Source organism: Scardinius erythrophthalmus (genome assembly GCF_964197995.2).
Source record: "Scardinius erythrophthalmus genome assembly, chromosome: 6".
Taxonomy (NCBI): domain Eukaryota; kingdom Metazoa; phylum Chordata; class Actinopteri; order Cypriniformes; family Leuciscidae; genus Scardinius; species Scardinius erythrophthalmus.
The window spans coordinates 9,047,788-9,067,650 of record NC_138226.1 but is presented as its reverse complement, the minus strand read 5'-3'; the positions used below and the strand labels follow the sequence as shown (position 1 = coordinate 9,067,650).

The 19,863-nt window shown below is 37.6% G+C and overlaps 1 protein-coding gene across 6 annotated transcripts in view; it reads left to right on the top strand.

Annotated features, from left to right (window-relative positions):
- Positions 1 to 19,863, top strand: part of pcbp3 (poly(rC) binding protein 3) — a 71,330-nt gene that overhangs the window by 30,940 nt on the left and 20,527 nt on the right. For all 6 annotated transcript variants that reach the window (XM_081367443.1, XM_081367445.1, XM_081367440.1 and 3 more), the window contains 3 exons: positions 202 to 289; positions 382 to 491; positions 842 to 982. The gene's annotated coding sequence lies outside the window, so the exon portion shown is untranslated. The remainder of the gene's footprint in view (positions 1 to 201; positions 290 to 381; positions 492 to 841; positions 983 to 19,863) is intronic.

Sequence of the window (19,863 nt, the reverse complement as noted above, 5' to 3'; positions counted from 1 at the left end):
AGGGTTAGGAGTAGGGGAGTTAGGAGTGGAGATCAATCTGATCTCCAATCTTTTTAAGGTCTATTTAATTGTCCTACATAACAGGAAATACAAATATGTATTATTAAAGGCACTGTGCAAATATATAGAATGGAATTGGATTCTAACTTTTATTTATTACTTAATATAATGTGCAAATGTTTCCCCCCATCTTTCTTGCAGAATCTTGGTTTGGAAGAGCAGAAGAAAACCTTTAATTTCAGATAAAAAGTAAACCTCCTGTACAGAGAAACAGTAAGGACTTGCTCAGGTAATGCATAGAAGTCATTAAACTGTAGTTAAATCTGTGAATCAGTTCGATTTTTCTGAATGTTTTCTCACACATCTGCTTCTATTTAAAAGGTGAGATACACTGGACAGTCGGAACTTTCTCAAGTCGTCTGGAAGTGTGACGGCACGTGGTCACATGACCTGGAAGAGAAAACCCAAGAGACTTCTAGGATCCCTCTCTGGTCAGTGACACCATTTCTTGTATTTATGAATCTCATAACATGGTACATTTTTTGGTTAAATTCCACAAAAGTGGTGCATCCACAGAAATGTTAGACACTTAACTAGAAGCTGATGCTTTTGGCCTTTGTTTACACAATGTTCCCATTTAAGGATTCAGTTAACCGTGAGATATTAAGTAAATCAGCGCACATATGGCTTGTGCGATTTCACCCGTGCTCTTGAGGCAAACCCCCTTTCGCTACACAGAGACCCTGATGTGGAGAAGGTGCAACGTATGGCAGCCTCGCATGACTGACAAACGTGGCTTAAACTGACAGTGTGTTGTTTTGATTTGCCCTTCTGCCTGCAGAATGGGCCGGTTATCAACCTGGAAAGAAGTCTAAAGGCTGATGAACTGATCCGCACAGCGACACAGCTGCGCTCTCTTCCCCTCTTCATCTGTCCAATCTCCCCATTTATGTCCTGAGATCCACAACTTTCTGCAACTCTGGTGAGTACGGTGCCCTTTCTTTGACTGTGTGCCTATTAGAATCCCTTATAATCTTGCTGAACTGGTTCTTGCAGGTTCCTCTTAGGCCCATTTTTGAGCAGGATATGTCATTTTGGGAAATGGGATGACCTTTTGCGTTGGAAAACTATTGATAAATCAGCATCCATTCGGCTGGGAGCTTTCGCTCTCTGTTGTAGGCCTTGAAGCGCGTGGGTTTATTTCTGTGCTGAATTCAAAGCACAGAAGCTCTGAGCACGGCGTATGAATTGATTTTTTTCCCCCATTGAATGTTATGAGCGTGTTTCTGGAGACGAGAGTCATTTGCAGTAGTATGGGAAAAATTTGACTGTGATATATTTAGCCGGTGTGACGTGATGCTTTCTTGCTGACTGTGCTTGCGCCTGTTCAGGGCCTGGTTGATTCTGACTGAGCGAATGCTGTAGAAATTAGGCTAACTATCGTAATGAATATTAATGGCGGATGTGTGTGTGTTTGCATCTGTCGCCATGGGTAGTTCCAGAGGTTTCCGCACACGATGTTGCGTCATGGTTTTTTCCTTCACACTGACCTGTCTCAGAAACCTCAGAGGGAACTCTCAAGGGAGTTTTTGTCCTTTGTCATCGCAAGTAGTTTTGCCACATTGGCAGCTTTTGCTCAAGGGCGATCAGCACAGGGACTGCGGAATAGAGCATTAAAAATAACTCGCGTGAACCATCGAGAGCTTGTGTCACACGTTGGCTCTTGTTGGTGGCGAAAGGGGATGTCGAAGCTTTGTCACTACGCGAGCGAGCTCACCCTGACAGTCTTCGCTTAGATGTTGAGAAGTGCTTAGAGTTGGATGGTAGTCAAATTTAACCAGCTCTGACACAATATATGACCAAATTTCTTCATGTGTCCTGGCATAATTGTCTGATGTTTTATGGTGATAGAATTTTTTCAGTACATTTAACAGATACTGCCCAACAGATTCACCCCAAAATCTAAGGACAAAAATTAATTGTTTTGCAAAAGGGGAGTGTTGATAAGTAGTAAGAGAACCTCTGCCATAATGTGTCTGGATGTAATTCTCATTGGGTTTTATTTACTGTAATACATTACAGTACTTTTCATGTATCACAGGAAAAAAAAAGTCTTTTTCCACCAACATATCATTACTGTAATGTGACACTGATTACCTTTATTTTCAATGGTGATTTTCAATAGATTCGTATTGCTGCATTATATTTTATTATCAAAAAAACAAAAAGAAACAATACAGAACATTTTATACACTACTGTTCAAAAGTTTGAGGTTAGATCCTATATATATATATATATATATATATATATATATATATATATTCCTAATCGTTTAAAATATTTCCCTCATCTTTCAATTTAAATTCTTACATTTAATCAATAAATTAAATTAGAATAATAAGACACTATAGGGCTATGACCAATCAAATCAAATAATTTACACTGAAAAATTAAAACTGCATTAAAAAGTGTTATGAGATTGTATTAAATATTTTTTTGAATATACAAATAAGAAATTTTGGAAAAAATGATACTTTTAAACACGAAACTAAACTACCAGTAGGTGGCGGCAGGTGACCGTCTTAATGAGTGAGTAATTGATTAATTTATTCAAATGATTTGCTCAAATGGCTGATTTGTTCAGGAATGAGGCAGTTGTTTATGAATGGGTCATTGAATCTTTGACTCAACCGATTAGTTCAAAACGCTGAATCATTCAGTAATGAGTTAAGTGTTAGACTATTTTCGCTTCTTAAATAGAACAAAATCAGTCAATATTGCATCTAAAATGTACTTAATATTTACACTGAAATTAATGCAGAATCATTGTGACGTTTTGGTGATTCCCTTGTTATTTTTTGTTATTGAAGTTTTTATTAGGCTAGCCTACTTGTCCGATCAGGCAAGTAAAATTAACTTTCACTTGCCCCTTAAAAAGATCTTGTCCCGGACCAGCAGACAAGCCTTTATGTCGAGCCCTGTGTATGTGTATATATATATATATATAATAATAATAATAATAATAATATATATATATGTGTGTGTGTGTGTGTGTGTGTGTGTTTACTGAACTGTACTAGTGTGTATATATATATATATATATATATATATATATATATATATATATATATATATATATAATATAAGCCTGGACATGTTCTTGACGAGTTTCATGTGAATCACTCATTTCGTGTGATTCACCTAGACATGTTATTGACAGGTTTCGTGAGATTCACTTATAACATGTTTTACAACAAGGTTCGATTTTTGTTGTTGTTGTTGTTGTTGTTGTTGTTGTTGTTGTCTGAACACAGATCTGACATTTCTGACTAGGTCCACATGTCGATACATTTCTTCAATCAGTGACAGAAGTACAGAATGTTCTCCTGTCCAGCATCTCCTTTTTTATAAAGTTTCTCTTTGAAAGTCAAAGTTGCTTGGGGAAATAATATGCGAAACATGGTGCAAAAGATTATTCTAGAGTCCAGGGAGGATGGATGAAGAGGATTGTGGGTAGTTAGCATGCTGGAGCACTTCAAGTCTCTGCTGCATGCGTTGGCTTTTCGGGTATTTTGGCTTAAATGATGCTCTTGTCATCTGGGTGCACATTAAAGGCAAGCCCATCTGTGACTGCGGGATGAGTGAATGCAGGGCGCACGCAGATTACTTTTATTAACATCTCAGTGCTACCATTATCAGCTCAGCGGGGACTGGAGTCCCCTGTTTGTCACAGTTAATGTTTCCAGTGCAGTCAAAGCCTGACATATGATAGACTATTTCACCCCCGTTTAAGACCAACTCCGTCTGGTGTGTTGTGTGGTCGTGACTCTAATTTGTCATTCTTAAGTATTCATATATTCATAGTGCACAGCTTGGCACGTACACTTGTGTTTGTTTGTGAGAGTTTGGATGCATGTTTTTTTTTTCTCCGTTGCATGCATCTACAGATTTCGTAATTCAAATTGAACTTCTCTTAATGTATGTGGCTCATGACGGCAATGACCATGCAACTTATGTAAACATTACCACAAATCAATTTATATTCAAGCTCACTGGAATGACTTTTTTACCAGCTACAGAATACATTTACATGAGCAGAGTGCAATGATTTCTTTAGCACCTATTTTTTTGTCCATCATAGACTCAGTCATTATAAATCAAAAGCATTTTATATTCGGCTCATGAAGTGAATGGCAAATTGACCTAATTATTAAGATGTCAATATCTCACTCTTGAGGTTTTTTAAGTGATTAATGTTTTGAAGCAACCACAGAGAGGATGAGCAAGAACATGCCCAGTCATAAAACCCCCCACATTATTACAACTTGGTGGTCGAGGCTTATCTCTGTACTCTCATGCGGCTCGGCTCGACTGTAAGGATTTCTGATGGTTATGATTTTCTAACATTTGCAACACTTTCTGTCACCCATCACAAAAATGCATTATATTTTTAGATATGTATTTTTATATGTACCAGAAATAAAATCTATATATAGTGTATATTTATTTATTTATTATTGTTTTTCTTTAAATACAAAAATTAAATGCATGAATACAATTCATGAAGTGGCATTGCAGCTTTATAATTAAATTAATTATGGCAATTTATATATATATATATATATGTGTGTGTGTGTGTGTGTGTGTGTGTGTGTGTGTGTGTGTGTGTGTGTGTGTGTGTGTGTGTGTGTGTGTGTGTGTGTATGTATGTTTTGTTTTTTAAACTGTAGAACAATTATTTTGTAATTCATTTTCATGTTTTTTAATTGTAGGTTTTTAATTTTGCAATAGATGGAAATTATACAGCTGCATTGTAACTCCATGACAGCTATATATTTATAAAACACATTTGTGCTGGAAAACAATGATATGATGCAAAACAATACTAATTGCATGATAATTTACATAAAAATACAAGTATAAGATCAACAACCTTTCAACAAAGCTCTGGTCTGCTTAGACAAGTGACAGTCCCGAAACCCTCTCACACTGACCCCAGGGCATCAGGCCATTCTTATTGTCGAGCCCTATGCCATTGTAAGATGTCCTTTTGCAATATTTACCAAATCTTGAAATTGCTTTCTGATATGAATTCTGCTTTTTAAATTTGTTATGTGGAATGTACCACCATGAAAAGGTATTGCTGCCAGTTGTGAGATACATTGTACTGAAAGATGATCCAGCCAACTGAAATTGAAAATCAGGGTAAGCCTTGCATAATATATATTTGGGGTGTTGAAATTAATCTTTGCATTGATGCATCCCAATGCGGATGTGAACGATTCTGCATCGATGCAGTAATAGACCATAATCGATAATAGCCTACTGACGTTTCCCTGGTGTCATTCGTCAAACAAAATGGCGGAAACACAAAAACGAGTAATAAAAAATGCACCCACTATGTTAAATTTGACAGCGTGTGTGTGAGTGTGTGTGTGTGTGCGCGAGTCGAGTGAGAGTGCATGCATGTGCGAGTGTGTGTGAGCATTTTTATTGACTAATTTAAGTACACTTGACAGTTTCATGCGCTTTTAGTATTTACTAGTGTTTGTTCTAAATGGTCCTGTCGTCTTCTGTGTTCAGACTGAAGTTGTGTTTGATGTTTGCTTCATTCAGGAAGTGCAGTTTCTTGGAGCAGATTAAATAAAAAGAATATTGCTGGAAGAAGTAGGTCATCTGGGTACTTTTTGCCTACTCTTTTTATTTTGAGTACTGTGAATTCAGACATACTACTTTTTTTGACATACTGTTTTTCACCTACTAAATAGTTGAGAAGTATGCGATTGAGTTTTGCACCCCTGTTCTAGACTATTGTAATTGCCTCCCTAAAGGCAGAACCACCCCCAGCCCTCCAGTATATATATAGAATAATCCAAGTTGTCTAAATGTTGTAATTAGGGCTGTCGATTTAACCTGTTAATCTAATTAAAGCTGCAGTCTGTAACTTTTGCCGCTCTTGCGGTTAATAAACAGAACTGCATGTGTCTTGCGGAAGAACATTGTAGCCCGAGCTACTTCTCTCTGTTCATGTCTATGACGAGTCACGCCGGTACTGGGCTACTCCACAGTGGTACGACCAGAGCCAGTCTAAAATAGTCTGCATATAAACACTTATTATAGGTGTACCGTAGTGATTCGGGATAAGACAAAAACACGGTTTGGAAAATGGATTCATGAGGTACTCGCTCGTTATATAAGTTTTGTAAATTTTGAACACAAAAAAAGTTACGGACTGCAGCTTTAATTAGTTATGGCGAAAAATAATGCGTTAAAATTAGTAATGCATTTAACGTACCCGCCCCGCCCCAGACCTACGTAAGTCATATTACATTTTATACAGTTTATTGATGATGAACATGAAGCAGGGCAACAACTCACTGTGTGATGTAGCCTGTAGAATGCAGTTAGAATGCCTCTAAAATTCCAAGATATCAGGGCACAAATGCACCTGTATAAGTTTTTGTCTCATATTTATATCATGATATAGTTAAGCAATATCACAGTTTATTGTGAGTGCTGTTTTTGTCCGAAATAGCACAAGTGCAAATGTGATATAGATTTTATACAACAGTTCATAATAACTGCGAAATAGCACGAGTGCAAATGTGATATTGATTTTATACAACAGCTCATAATAACTGTATTGTGTTATATTTTAGAGACAATATTGTCTGCTTTTGCTCAATTTTGTCTAAAAAGCAAGAGCGTCGTGGTGCTCTCGTCAACGCGCCCCAGAGACTACGGAAGAGAAGAAATTGTTGAATATAGTCATTTAGTTTTTTTGGCGCACAAAAAGTGTTCTCGTCGCTTCTTAAAATTAAGTTTGGACCACTGTAATCACATGGACTATTTTAACAATGTCTTTCCTACCATTCTGGGCCTTCAAAGTGTTAATTAAATAGCTATCAATGGAGCGCCCTCTTCAGGTTGAACGGTGGCTACTGCAGTTGAATTTTCCTATTGGCAGTTGTGGTACCCTGTGACGTAAGCAGGTACCAGCTCACCACACCCTTGGTACGCGCTCACCTCGCCCTTGGCAGCCCCTGGTATAAAAGCATCTTGTTCTGTCAAAACCACTGTAGCGAGTCAGGAGTCGGAATTGCGTGTATTGAAAACGATCAGGATAGCGTATATTAGCATCTAGTTAGCATAGCATTTATAGTTATTTAGATTATTTCGTGTAGCCTAGGTAGTTAATTCACAGTTAGTGTAGTATTGTTAGAAGCATAGTTAGTTAGTAGCATAGAATTTCATCTGTTAGGATAGCTTCAAGTTAGCGTAGATTCTTAGCATTAGCTTTATCTGTATTTAGTACAGTGGTTAGGATGGGACATAGGTGTAGTAGTGTTGCCGCAATAATAGCTAATAGGATTTTCTCCCCAAATAGTTTTAATGTCCAATATGGATGTGTTATCTAATGGAATAGTCTGCGACTTATGTCACTGAACACTGTGGACGTGGGAGGTTTTTAGTACTCTGTAGAAGGAAAAACACTTAATTTGATCGTTTTAACAACCTTGCAAAAGTTCCCCCCCAAAACCGCCCCTGCCTGTCAGCTGAGCTTTTTTGAAATCCAGAGCGATTGCCACATTGATCCGGTCTCGAGCAGAATGCACTTTTGTGTTTTGCATAATTTGCCTTGTTTAACAGTCATGCTTTTCAACAGCACATGGATTGTTTGTTTCTGTTCAAGCTTTTTTTGCAATACTTTCCTCTGCCACTAATGATTCACTTTGATGCTGATGCAGCCTGACTGATTCTAAGGCAGGGCATTAAACAACACACACACACACACACACACACACACACACACACACACACACACACACACACACACACACACACACACACACACACACACTTCTCAGTGCTCCAGAAAACAACAAAGGCAGGCATTTTGGCTTTGATTTTATAGATCTACTCATTCTGAAAGCTTATTTATATAAGCATGTTTTACAATGTTGTTTGCATATTTGGTTATTGCGTGCATAAAATATTCATATATATACACAGCTCTTATTTTTTTTTTCCCTCAGATGGGTGACTGAATTCTGTTCTCTTTTTCTTTTCTTTTTTTCTGTTTTTCCCCCGGTTCTTCTAGTCTCGTATTTCATTGATTTCCAACCAGGGATACTGTACATAGGCACATTAAAATACATTAAGCCTTGTTAAAAACAGAATATTCTGAAGAGAATCAGGTATAATTGCCTCCAGAACAGCTAATTTCTGCTTTGTGTGAAAAATGTTTTTTCTCATAATTTACTCTCAGAATTTCAGCTATTTCTCATGATTTCTGAATATTGTGACTATTTATTGCAACTATATATCTCACAATTACGAGTTTATTTCTCAGAAACAATGTAACGCCTCCTTATTTTAAATTAGCTCACAATTACATTTATGTTTTGAACAAATATCTGCAACATTAATCTTCCAATGAGCCCCCAGAAATACAAGAGAATTTGTGTAACATGCAAGGTACCAGCTTTTCTAGATAGAAACTAGGAGAGACCCTACAGAACAATTAGTTTGTTCTTCAAAACTCTGCGACTGAGAGCAGATGTTTTTTGTAATCACTCTTGCCTTCTCGTCAGAATGCAAATAAAACATCCAAATGACATCTTATAACTCCCCTGAGACAAACGTTCAGACACTGATAAATGCATGTTGATTTATTTAGACTTGTTCTACAGGCCTTTGCAATTACATCCTCGCTGACAATGCAGTTTCAGTTTTATTATCCTTTTTTCAGATAGCAATGCAGGACCTTTCTAACAGATTTTTGATTCCATTTGTTTTTCTGTATTGTATGTTTAAGTTGCCAGTGTAGACAGTTGGAGTCAAACATGCTATGAAGAATAGCCTTAAGTGTGTACAGGGAGAGGGGGTTTGGCATGAGAACTTCATCAGTGAGTCGCTGTGACATCTTCCTCGGCCACTTCAGTCCTGTGTCACTGGGTCTCGACACCCGGCCACATGAGCCGCAGTGTTTGGGCTCTGTGTTCTAGATCAGAGAGGATATAGCATAGGACAGCAAGGAAGGAAAGACCCAGAAGACTCCAGAGGTCTCTCTGAATCACTTGTGCTGTTTGAAGGATGATGAGGCTTTGCTTTAAGGAAGGATGAGCCATGTAGTGTGCTGCCATGCTGACCTGAACAGACATCTTAGCAGGATGGACCACAATAATATGCAGCGCCTGTTTCCTCTTGATACACAATAGCTGAATATCTCCACACCAAATGATTCTTTTGCATTATTTTTCTATGCGATTGGCTTTTGCTTTTTTTATTTTTCGTTTCATTCAAAATATATACCCCAACTTTTTAAATGAAAGCTTTCTAAAGTGTTTTCACAGAAAACATTTACTGTTTAGAAGTGCAGCAACACACAGCAGACATCTTTTCATCTTTTACTTTACTTTTTTCTTTTTCACTCTTAAAGGAGAACTCCGGTCAATTTTAACATTGAGCTCATTTTTTTGTACATTTGGAGTGCTGTCAATACAGAGAACAACGACAAAAATCGGTGTTGTCTACACCGAGTTATTCTATTTTTAAAATTTGCACCCTATTGACTTCAATGGGGCAAGTAGTAAGCCTGCTTTTTAGCCTCTTAACATCCTTGATGTGTCATTACAAGTGCACAGAAAATGTGAGTGATTCCTTCCGAGTGAAAAATTGACTTAAATGTTAGAGATATTAATAAAAATGAAGTTAATTCAGCCAGCGCTCATACCTCTGTTTACATCCTGTTTTCGGTGGAAGGCCATAGTAATCGATTGTCGAGTTCACGCGCGTGATCATAGGCACTAAACCTATGCGCGTGAACTCGACAATCGATTACTATGGCCTTCCACCGAAAACAGGATGCAAACAGAGGTATGAGCGCTGGCTGAATTAACTTCATTTTTATTAATATCTCTAACATCTACTGCAGTCAGATTCACTCGTGTTCACTCGGAAGGAATCACTCACATTTTCTGTGCACTTGTAATGACACTTAAAGGATGTTAAGAGGCTAAAAAGCAGGCTTGCTACTTGCCCCATTGAAGTCAATAGGGTGCAAATTTTAAAAATAGAATAACTCGGTGTAGGCAACACCGATTTTTGTCGTTGTTCTCTGTATTGACAGCACTCCAAATGTACAAAAAAAATAGCTCAATGTTAAAATTGACCGGAGTTCTCCTTTAATCTTGTTTCTAGCATGTTTGAATAGTGCTTTGGTATAGTGTGTATAAAACGTACACTGCCGTTCAAGTTTGGGGTCAGTAAGATTGTTTAATGTTTTTGAAAAAACTCCCTTATTCTCACCAAGGCAGCATTTTATTTTATTACAAATACCTTAAAAATAGTCATATTCCATATTAAAGTTAATACATTTTAAATTCATAAATATATTTTTAATTTATTCCTGTTATTTCAAAGCATCATTACTCCAGTTCTCAGTGTCACATGTTCCCTCATAAATCTTTCTAACATGCTGATTTGGTGCTCAAGAAACATTTATTATTATTATCAATGTTGAAAACAGTTGTGCTGCTTAATGTATGTTTTTCATGATTTTATGACATGTTGATAGTTTAAAAAAAAACAGCACTTATTTGAAATAGAAATATTTTGTACGATTATAAAATATTTTGATAAATTGAATGCATCCTTGCTGAATAAAAGTATTAATTTCTCTCAAAACCAACAAAAAACGTTCCCTCGGTAACACTGCATGCAATGCACATATGCCTGTGTTTGCATTCATTCTGCTGCTTGTCTCTAAATAAATTGCCTTTAAAGAGCAGCTTGCATTCTTGCATCCGCAGTAGACAGATTCAAGTTTCATTCTGTGAGTGTGAAGTTTTGATCCTAAATTCAAAACTTTACACACAGCACAAATTTTGGTATCCTGGCAAAGCTGTTGTTGACTCTTCCTTTTTGTAGGATTTTAGCAGTGCTAAAGGGATAGTTCACTTAGAGGTAAACCATTTCATAATTTATTCACCCTCGTTGTCATTCTAAACCTTTTTGACTTTCTTTCTTTTGAACTCGAAAGAAGGTATTTGGAATAACTGTGAAAGTCAGTGTGGTCAAAAAATACCTTTTCAAAAACATCTTTTGTGTTCCACAAAAGAAAGTCATACAGGTTTGAAACAACAATAGTGAACTATCCCTTTAAATATCTGCCGATTCTATATGAGAAGCCTTACTAGTTGAACAAGAAAGGGATGCATGGATAGTTGGAAGGGATCTTAGTTGTGTTCATATGCACTTAATGGGAAAAAGTATCTTGATAGATTCATAAACAAAAGGGTATATAAGAAATGTCTCTCTCCGTGGCTGTCTTTGTGCTTAAATTCACCTCTCTCAGAGAAAAGAGAAAGAATGAAAAAATCCTTTAAAGTAATGGTTTCCAAACTTGGATATGCGAGGTGACAGAGTGGTCACGCAAACAAAATGATTATGATGGATTATGATTTCACTTTTCTAACTTTAGTTAGTGTGTAATGTTGCTGTTTGAGCATAACAACATCTGCAAAGTTACAACGCTCAAAGTTCAAAGCAAAGGGAGATATTTACTTTTAAAGAAATCGTTTTTTAAGGACTAAAACAAATGGCTGGAAGGGACTACATGACATTCCTCCCGAGTTAGTGACATCACGAACACTAAAAATGTACATAGACCCTGCCCCAGGGAACACGCACTCCATGTTGAGAAGAGGAAGTGTTGTTGTATTGAAGCACATTTGTGAGTCTGCTCAAGCTGTCGCATCCGAGTTTTCATATGCAATACAGCACGTAAAACAAAGGCAATAGCATGTCACTCTGTAGGCATCTTACAACAGTTCCCACACAAGCAATTTTATAGATTATCATGACAGAATATGCTAATCAAAGACTTGATAGTTAACTCCATGTCAGCAACATAAATTCATCACCTAACCATTCATAAACATCCTGTTGCATTCTACATGCTGTCACTTCTTCTTGAGTCTCTCCATCATTGTCCGAATCCAGTTTAAACATAAAAGGCAGAATAGTTTCTGACATTTTAGTGCGTGTCTGCATGAGGTAATCGGAGCTGATAACACACGAGTTCTTGAAGCCCCGCCCTCTGTGTCTGTGTCATTTGCATTTAAAGGGACACACACACGAAACGATGCGTTTTTACCGACCCTCAAAAAGGGACAATTTTAAAATGCCTTAAAGTTATCTGTGGGGTATTTTGAGCTAAAACTTCACATACACACTCTGGGGACAACAGAGGCTTATTTTACATATTGTAAAAAGGGGCATTATACCACCCCTTTAAAATAACATATATATTTTTTCAAATGACCTAATCTTTTGACTAAGTGGAAGAGAGGGGGTACGCTGAAGGTTGGTAAACGCCTCAGGGGGTACAAACTCTAAAACGTTTGGGAACCACTGCCTTAAAAGAATAGTTCTCCCAGACATAAAAATGTCAACAACTCCCCCTCATGTCACTGTAAACTACTTGCTTTGACGTGCTTTCTTGTAATCCTTTTTTTTTAGTGGTATGCAAAAGTTGAAGCCACAAGTCTTTGCAAGTTTTTTAATTTACAATTTATTTAAAAATTTAGATTTTTTGTTCCACAGAAGAAAGTAAGTCACACATGTTTGGACCAACATGAAGGTGAATAAATGATAACAGAATTTTCTACTTTTTTGGTTGAACATTTTGTACATTACATGGCCTTGCATGTTTTAGCTCTGTGAATTATCAAGGTTGTTTATGCACCATAAAGGTGACAGTTCCACTCTGAAAGATCCATTTGAAATGGATGTCACAAGCTATTGGTTTTAGCTGCAGGGGTGTCCCATTTATTGAAAGCTCTCACTGCAACCAAATGGATGGTCAGGCGAAATTTTCCATTACCAACTCTAGCTAAGTCTAACGTAAAAGCTTTTGCAACATTATGACTGAAACCTGAGGCAACAGAATTTTCCACTTATCCTCACCCTGTGTGTGTGAAGGTATGGCCAAGGGATGCACTTAAACTATAGAATTCCTCCAAACCTGCACGGCAACGTGTCTTAAGCATCCACTTCCTCTTAGAAAGGAAGAGCCATTCTCACACTGACCTCGAGCATTTCGAAGGTAGTGGGGTCAGAACCTTTCTTTCCACGGTAAAAAATAACCCGTATTGTCACTAATAACGTCCTGAAGAACTCTTTTTAAGGATCTGAGTGGAAAGAGATTTTGCTCGAGTGCATAAAATAAGAGGCCGCTGTCATGCGGTACTCATGTTGGCATTTGCACATTCTGACTAGCGATTTATGGATTTTTCAGGCCTCTCGAAGCAAAGGCACTGAGCCAGTACAGCGGTCCTTGTGTCATGCAGTCAGTAATGAGCTTCTTAATTAAACCCCGCAGGCCTGTGGCTCAATTAGGGCTTACAGACAAAGTTAAACGGATCAATCCAGGGAGTGCTTCTGCACTGTCGGACATACATTAGGAGAGTACTTTGAAGAGCAAGAGACTGATTTGATGTTCTGTAAAAAAAAAAAATAATAATAATACATTTTCTTTCTATGAGATCAGGTTCCCTTCACCTTTTCAAACTCTGTACGATTGTTGTATCTTTGTCTCCTTAATGGTCGTCATTGCCTATTAGCTTGCTCAATTGATGAGTGTATGATGAACCCAATGCTGTTCCCAAACAACTCCACTGTGCTTCCCACCCCACCCTGCCTTTTGACCTTGCTTGAGGCAATGGTCGAGTTTACTTATAGGACTAGGCGCATTCACGTTCCTCTCATTTTGCCTATTGTCTTCCATCTCTGAACCTTGAGAAATTCCCTTTAACTGGTAAGGATGCTAAAAAGTTTATCTTGGGTTTCTGATTTTGGTTTGTGCTTCTCCACAGGAATCACTTGAAGTTTATTTCCCTTTGTGAATGTTTGAACGTTTGTCTCTTTGAATGAGTGTTTCTGTCTTCAGTGACCGGATCGAATTTACCTCACGGAAGAAGCACCCATTCGATGGGTTCTCATAGTTAAATGCTTTCAAGTTGATGTCTTAGGTTTGTCTTTACCTCAGCAGTACCTAGATTCTCAATTGTTCACGTACTGTGCTTTAAGTGACTTTTTAAAACCTTTCAAAGGCTTTCAAATATTTGTCTCAGTAACAATTTGTAGTTCCTGTAAATGAGTCGTGATTCTACAGGGTTTTAACCTCAATGATTCATGATTAAGTCTCCTGATCAACTGAAGCGAATTAGCCAAGGGTTTTTAATCCAGATTGTGCCAGCGCAGCTCCCCATAATTCCTCACTCTGCCAGATTAAAATGGCTGGTAGACAAAAATGACTGTCAGACATTGTGATGTTGATCGAAAGCCACCCCTCACCCTGCTTAAACCTCTTGGTCTGTCTGATGTCTGTTCGCCTGTTTTTATTGTTCATGCCATGCGTATTTTAGCTCTGAAAAAATGAGGACAGAGTGGGATGAGGGATAGGAAGAAAGGGCATGGAAGCATATGAAGGTTGAAGCTTAAATGTCACAACAGACAAGTATAGAGTGTAATGACAAAAGTAACTGATGTAAGAGTGTACAGATGGTGACCAGACACCCTTGGCTGGACCAGACTGCAGGAGTGGGCATGTACAGTGGTGGGTACAGCTTCGTTGACGTGTCGCCCGCTGGAGATACCCAGACGGCTGGAGTCTTGGGTGCCGATTCCACCCCCAATACCCCTGGGGCTGCTCGCTGAGCGTACTGGGACTTCTCTAGCCTCAAAAACCTTTACCTCAGCCCAAGCAGTGATAATGCTGTCGACAAACAAGGGACTACTGCAGTGAAATTTGGATTTAGGCGTTTTTTTTTTGTTTTGCGCATTGTATCCGGTGAGGGATCACGTGTCCAGCGCCTTACCCACATGACCTCATACCAGGACCAATCAAATGGTGTCGTTCCATTGGGGCTGAGCGAGAGATCGCTGGAGACATCATTTTCCCTCTGTGGTTTTTAATTTCAGTCCTTTCCGAACATCAATATTGGTAGCCATCGGTTAGGAGCTCTTTGAAGGTAAATCTTTTTACGTTTTCAAACGTAATTTTTTGGCATATGTTTCAATATAACACTGTGGCCTGGTCAGCTATGACTGGTCATAAGAAACAGCATTTTGTATGTCCGTTCACTGAAAAATTAACCTAACGATGTCTTTATGGATGATGCTCCTTTAGAATCATCCATTGGAATCATTCTTCTAGGCCCAAGTTTCCTAATGCTAGCAGTTTGGGACTATATCTAGATTTTTGACCATTTAACATGAAATTAAATAGTCTTTACATCTGAAGATTTTTTTGGAAACTGTTGGAAGTATGTGGTGTTGTAGTCTAAGCCAAGTAGCTTGAGATATTTTTGAAGTGATTTGCTTTATTTGCTGTAGGTTGTGGCGTTTGTGTTATATCCGTATATTGTTCGACAATGCTTTGTATGCCGCAGACAGTATGGCGTGAAGGATTGTGACTTGTGTGTCAGTCTCAGTTGCGATTCCGACCTTGATGGCAGTTCGTAACATTAAACGCTGCTCGGCCCTTTGATTAATACTTCTAGAGAGGTACACAATTTTGTTCGCCGTCGTTACTTCAATTATCGTCATGGGTTCTTTATCTGTCACAATGAAGCAGAAGAGATTTCATCCTAAAAACTATTGGTATGGAGTCCAATTGCCAGTTTTTAACAGATTTATGTATGAACAGAACAAACGTTTTTTTACAATCTTTTAAGTTATTCTGAACCTGAGAACCTTAAGAGTTTTAATTTGTGTGTTTATATTGTCATGATGCCATATTCGCAACATGTCTAATGGGTTGTTGGTGCCATAGAAGTTTCTAATTCAAGGGTTGAACATTGCATTATAGACTCTTTAGAAAGCGCAGCCAGTTTATTTGCAGATATGTACTGTGTCTAAAGAGTCAGGTTTTAATCGGTATTGTGCTTTCTACCAGCATGTAGATGATTTCAAAAATGGTTTTCACTGTGATGCCTGGAAACGACCAGAGGTGTCTCCATTTAGCATTTCGTCTCTTTCGATTAGTAGGCGGTTAGCGTAGCATGGATGGTTGGTACCAATATCCTGGATCTCAGATCGCTGGATTGGTTTTGCTTGATCTTACATTGGCATTGCTGGGCGACTGAGCTCTTGATTATAATTTGGGTTGAGATCCAGGCAAGGGCGAGTGATCAGGGCTGACAGTTTTCAAGCCGCCTGTCAGGCTGAGTAGGGGAGGGTGCCCCTGCAGACACGCGTACTGCAACAAAAGGCTCCTCTAGAGTTGTTCACATATGAGTGTTCATGCGCCCCCTCCTCCCTCATAACACAACGCCCAGCCAAAGGGACCCCAGCCCTGGTGATTCTTCATGCCCACCGGCAACGTGTGCCAGAAAACCTACATTTTGTTTTTACAGTGAAAAGATGTATTATCACTTGGTTTTGACATAGTGTGCTTGTACTGCATGATTAGGAAATCAATATTTGGATGAGTGGCTGGTTTAATCGATACGTTTCTCAGGAAAATTTTGATTAGGGAAACTAGCAAGAACTGTGTGATTGCTCATTTTTGTGCATGAAGGAAAATGAAGACTATAGGTTTATGCACAATTGGCTTGGTCTTAATCAGCAGTGTTTTTGGTTATTATTAATGTAAACTGGAGGATATGATTTTGAATATTTTTTGAAAGATAGTCAAAATTCTCCCTTTAAAAACTTTTAGCTCCCGATTAGGGCTGCAACCAACAAACATTTTAATAAGTTTACATTTTAATACAATTTAATAACTCAATTATTTTGATTAAAAAGAGAGCAATGTGGAATATTAATGTAATGAAACGATTTGCAAAGTTATGTCTGTTGTATAAGATATCTATATAATGTATTTAAAATTTATATTTTATCAAATATAAAGGTTACAAAATATTTTTTTATTATTTTTTTATTTGTGATAACTTTTAAAAAGTTCTAACTTTATATATATATTTCATGTATGTGTGTCTGTGTATATATGTATATATATATGTGAGTGTGTGTGTGTGTGTGTGTGTGTGTGTGTGTGTGTGTGTGTGTGTGTGTGTGTGTGTGTGTGTGTGTGTGTGTGTGTGTGTGTGTGTGTGTGTGTGTGTGTGTGTGTGTGTGTGTGTGTGTGTGTGTGTTTAATAAAATAAAAGGTAATTTAAAAACTACAGTTTTCTTGTAATGAAGTATTGTAAGGGGCTTGGTTTATTCTCCAGCTATATTATGAAGTTATTGTACACACACAAATTTGAATATTGAATGTCAGGTTTTAGTTATGGGTAATTTTGAACCCTTTTTTAAATTATACATATTGTTTGAACATGTTTATCTTTCTGTTGAACTATAGACAAAGCAACACAATAGATTTGATTCTATTTGTGTAACATCCATCCTATTTTCACAGAATCACAAGCTGAGAATGTTATATTAAAAAGTATTGTGCAATTAGAAAAAGTACAAAATACACAATGTAGTATTTGACATTCATTTTATGAACGGGTTCATAAGTTGATTTGGAGTATTTTATGACAGTTTAGGATGAAAGGAACACTTTCTGCAGTCAAATTCTCCTTATGGCGTGGAATTATGGAGCAGGCTTATGGCCGGTTTATGTTCGAATGTAATGACTGCCTTGGAGGATTAGGGCAGGCCAGATGATGGTGGATAGACTCAGATTACATTTAGCATTTTCCTCTTGCTCCTGTTATATTACTTTGTGTTTTCTGTGTTTATAAAATTGCAACAGTCGGAGGAATCATGCATTATCTTCCAACATTATTCCCTCCCTGTATCTCTAATGGCTGCAGATCAGATTCTCCCACCCTGCTCTTTATTCAGAGGTTTTAATTTAATTCCTCTCCACCCATCATAATAACCTCATCACCAGAGAGAATATGCTCTTTTAGCTGAAGCAATCACAATACAGATCTTCAAATCGGTATTAAGGGGACCATTTGCACATATTTTACATTTGTGAACTCTTGTGAACGTGAAAATCAAGACATTAGAAGTGGTCTGTTACTCATGTGTATACATCAGTGTTTATTTTTTGATTATTCAGACTTTTCAGTTGCCATATGTTTATTATAGTAGAAAAAAACAGAATGCTATTTATTGCACTTGGCTCGTATAGACATTTTTTTCTCTTTGATCTTTCTGATCCTGCTGTAAATCTCTGGAAGTATTCTGCTGTGGGTTCATAATCCTGTTTGAAATCACTTTATTATGTTTGCACTACACATGCAACATTTAATCCTCAACAGCAAATTTTCTTTTTGATTATTGTCATTTTCATGTTGAGCATAAAAACTGTTGATTCATCTAAAATCTCAGCATGGCCCTTCCGACTGGGCATGAAAAAAAAAAATACTTTTTACACATTTTCTGCACTGTTTTTGTCAAAAATCAATGGAATTGTTTAAATGTAATACAATGGTTTAAACAAAATTATTATTGGTGGCTGGAAGCATGATCAAATGAGTTAATTATTAAACATTCAAGGGAACACCTTTGATTGACAGGTGAAAATATTTGTGATATTTCTGATATTTTTATCAGTTTTAAAAAGGTTTTTCTTTTTTTATGACCAGATTTGTTGTATTAAGAAGGGACAAATCCAGGACAAAATGTAAAAACAAAAACAAACAAAAAAACAAGTAAAAATAGTTTAGACAGCATGAACAATTTAATTTGGCTCTTGTTTTGGCCACTCTGAAAATAGTTTTTGACAGTCTTTCAGGTTGATGAAGAACGACTGTGCTGCTTCCGCTGTACTATACTGCCGATTATCCCCCGTTACCTCCCTTCTTCCTGGTTGCTTTTTGTCTCTCATCCTCGTGCCCGCCCTGGTTGTGATTTCGAGAGCAAGAGAAAAGACAAACTGCCTCAGGCTATAATTTGCCCTGAAATCTCGCATGAGCCAGTGTCTCCAATAAACACTGTCGCCTCTTGTTAAGCTCTCGCCCTTGATACACTGACAGGACTAGTGATGTGTTTAACACGATAAATCATGGCGCTTGATCTGTCCAGGCCTCTCTGCCAGCCCACTTGTCTGGGGACTCACCCCATCTTTCTGGCAGAGAGGACCACACTCCCTGTTCTACGTCTTTATGGTTTAGCTTTACCTTAAAGTCAACATGAAAAAACTCCATTTACAGGTTTCTGGTCTTGTTGAACATTATTCCAATTAAAACAATTCTTTGTATTTTAAGTGTCAAATTTAATTTCATAATCAATTCAGGTCCCAGCCTACATTTTGTTTTCCACCTGGAAAAATATGTTGCTGCTGGAAAACAATGTTTTGTAGAAATGAAAATGAGCTGCGAATGCCATTTCATGTTTACTTAACTCGTGATCTGGTATTTGTTGGATATGAACTTTGTTCATAGAGTTACAGACAGGTCTTTCCCATAAAAGTGTTCATTCTGGAATCACTGAGTTAAAAAGGACGTAGGGTGCAGTAAATGTATGATCTCAGCACCCTTCAACTCCTCTACAGAAGCACATTTAACGGGCTAGCCATGGACAGTGCGTCAGCGGTTTGGATGGACGTGCTTGCATTGACTAATCTTTTTGTCACCCAGTTTTGAATCCAAAAATGTTCATTCACAAATTATAAATGATAGATGAAACCTTGCATGACGCATAACCAAATGTTGAGAAAAGTTAAACAAAACAGACAACTAAATCATAATTAAATTGTCATGAAATCAAAATTGAATTAGTGCATGCTATTCCAAATTTTTAGCTTTAGTTTTTGTAATATTTTTTCAAAGTTTCCTTCATCTTTGAAACAACTTTCCTTCTCAGCTGACATCACACACGTCTCTTTATTT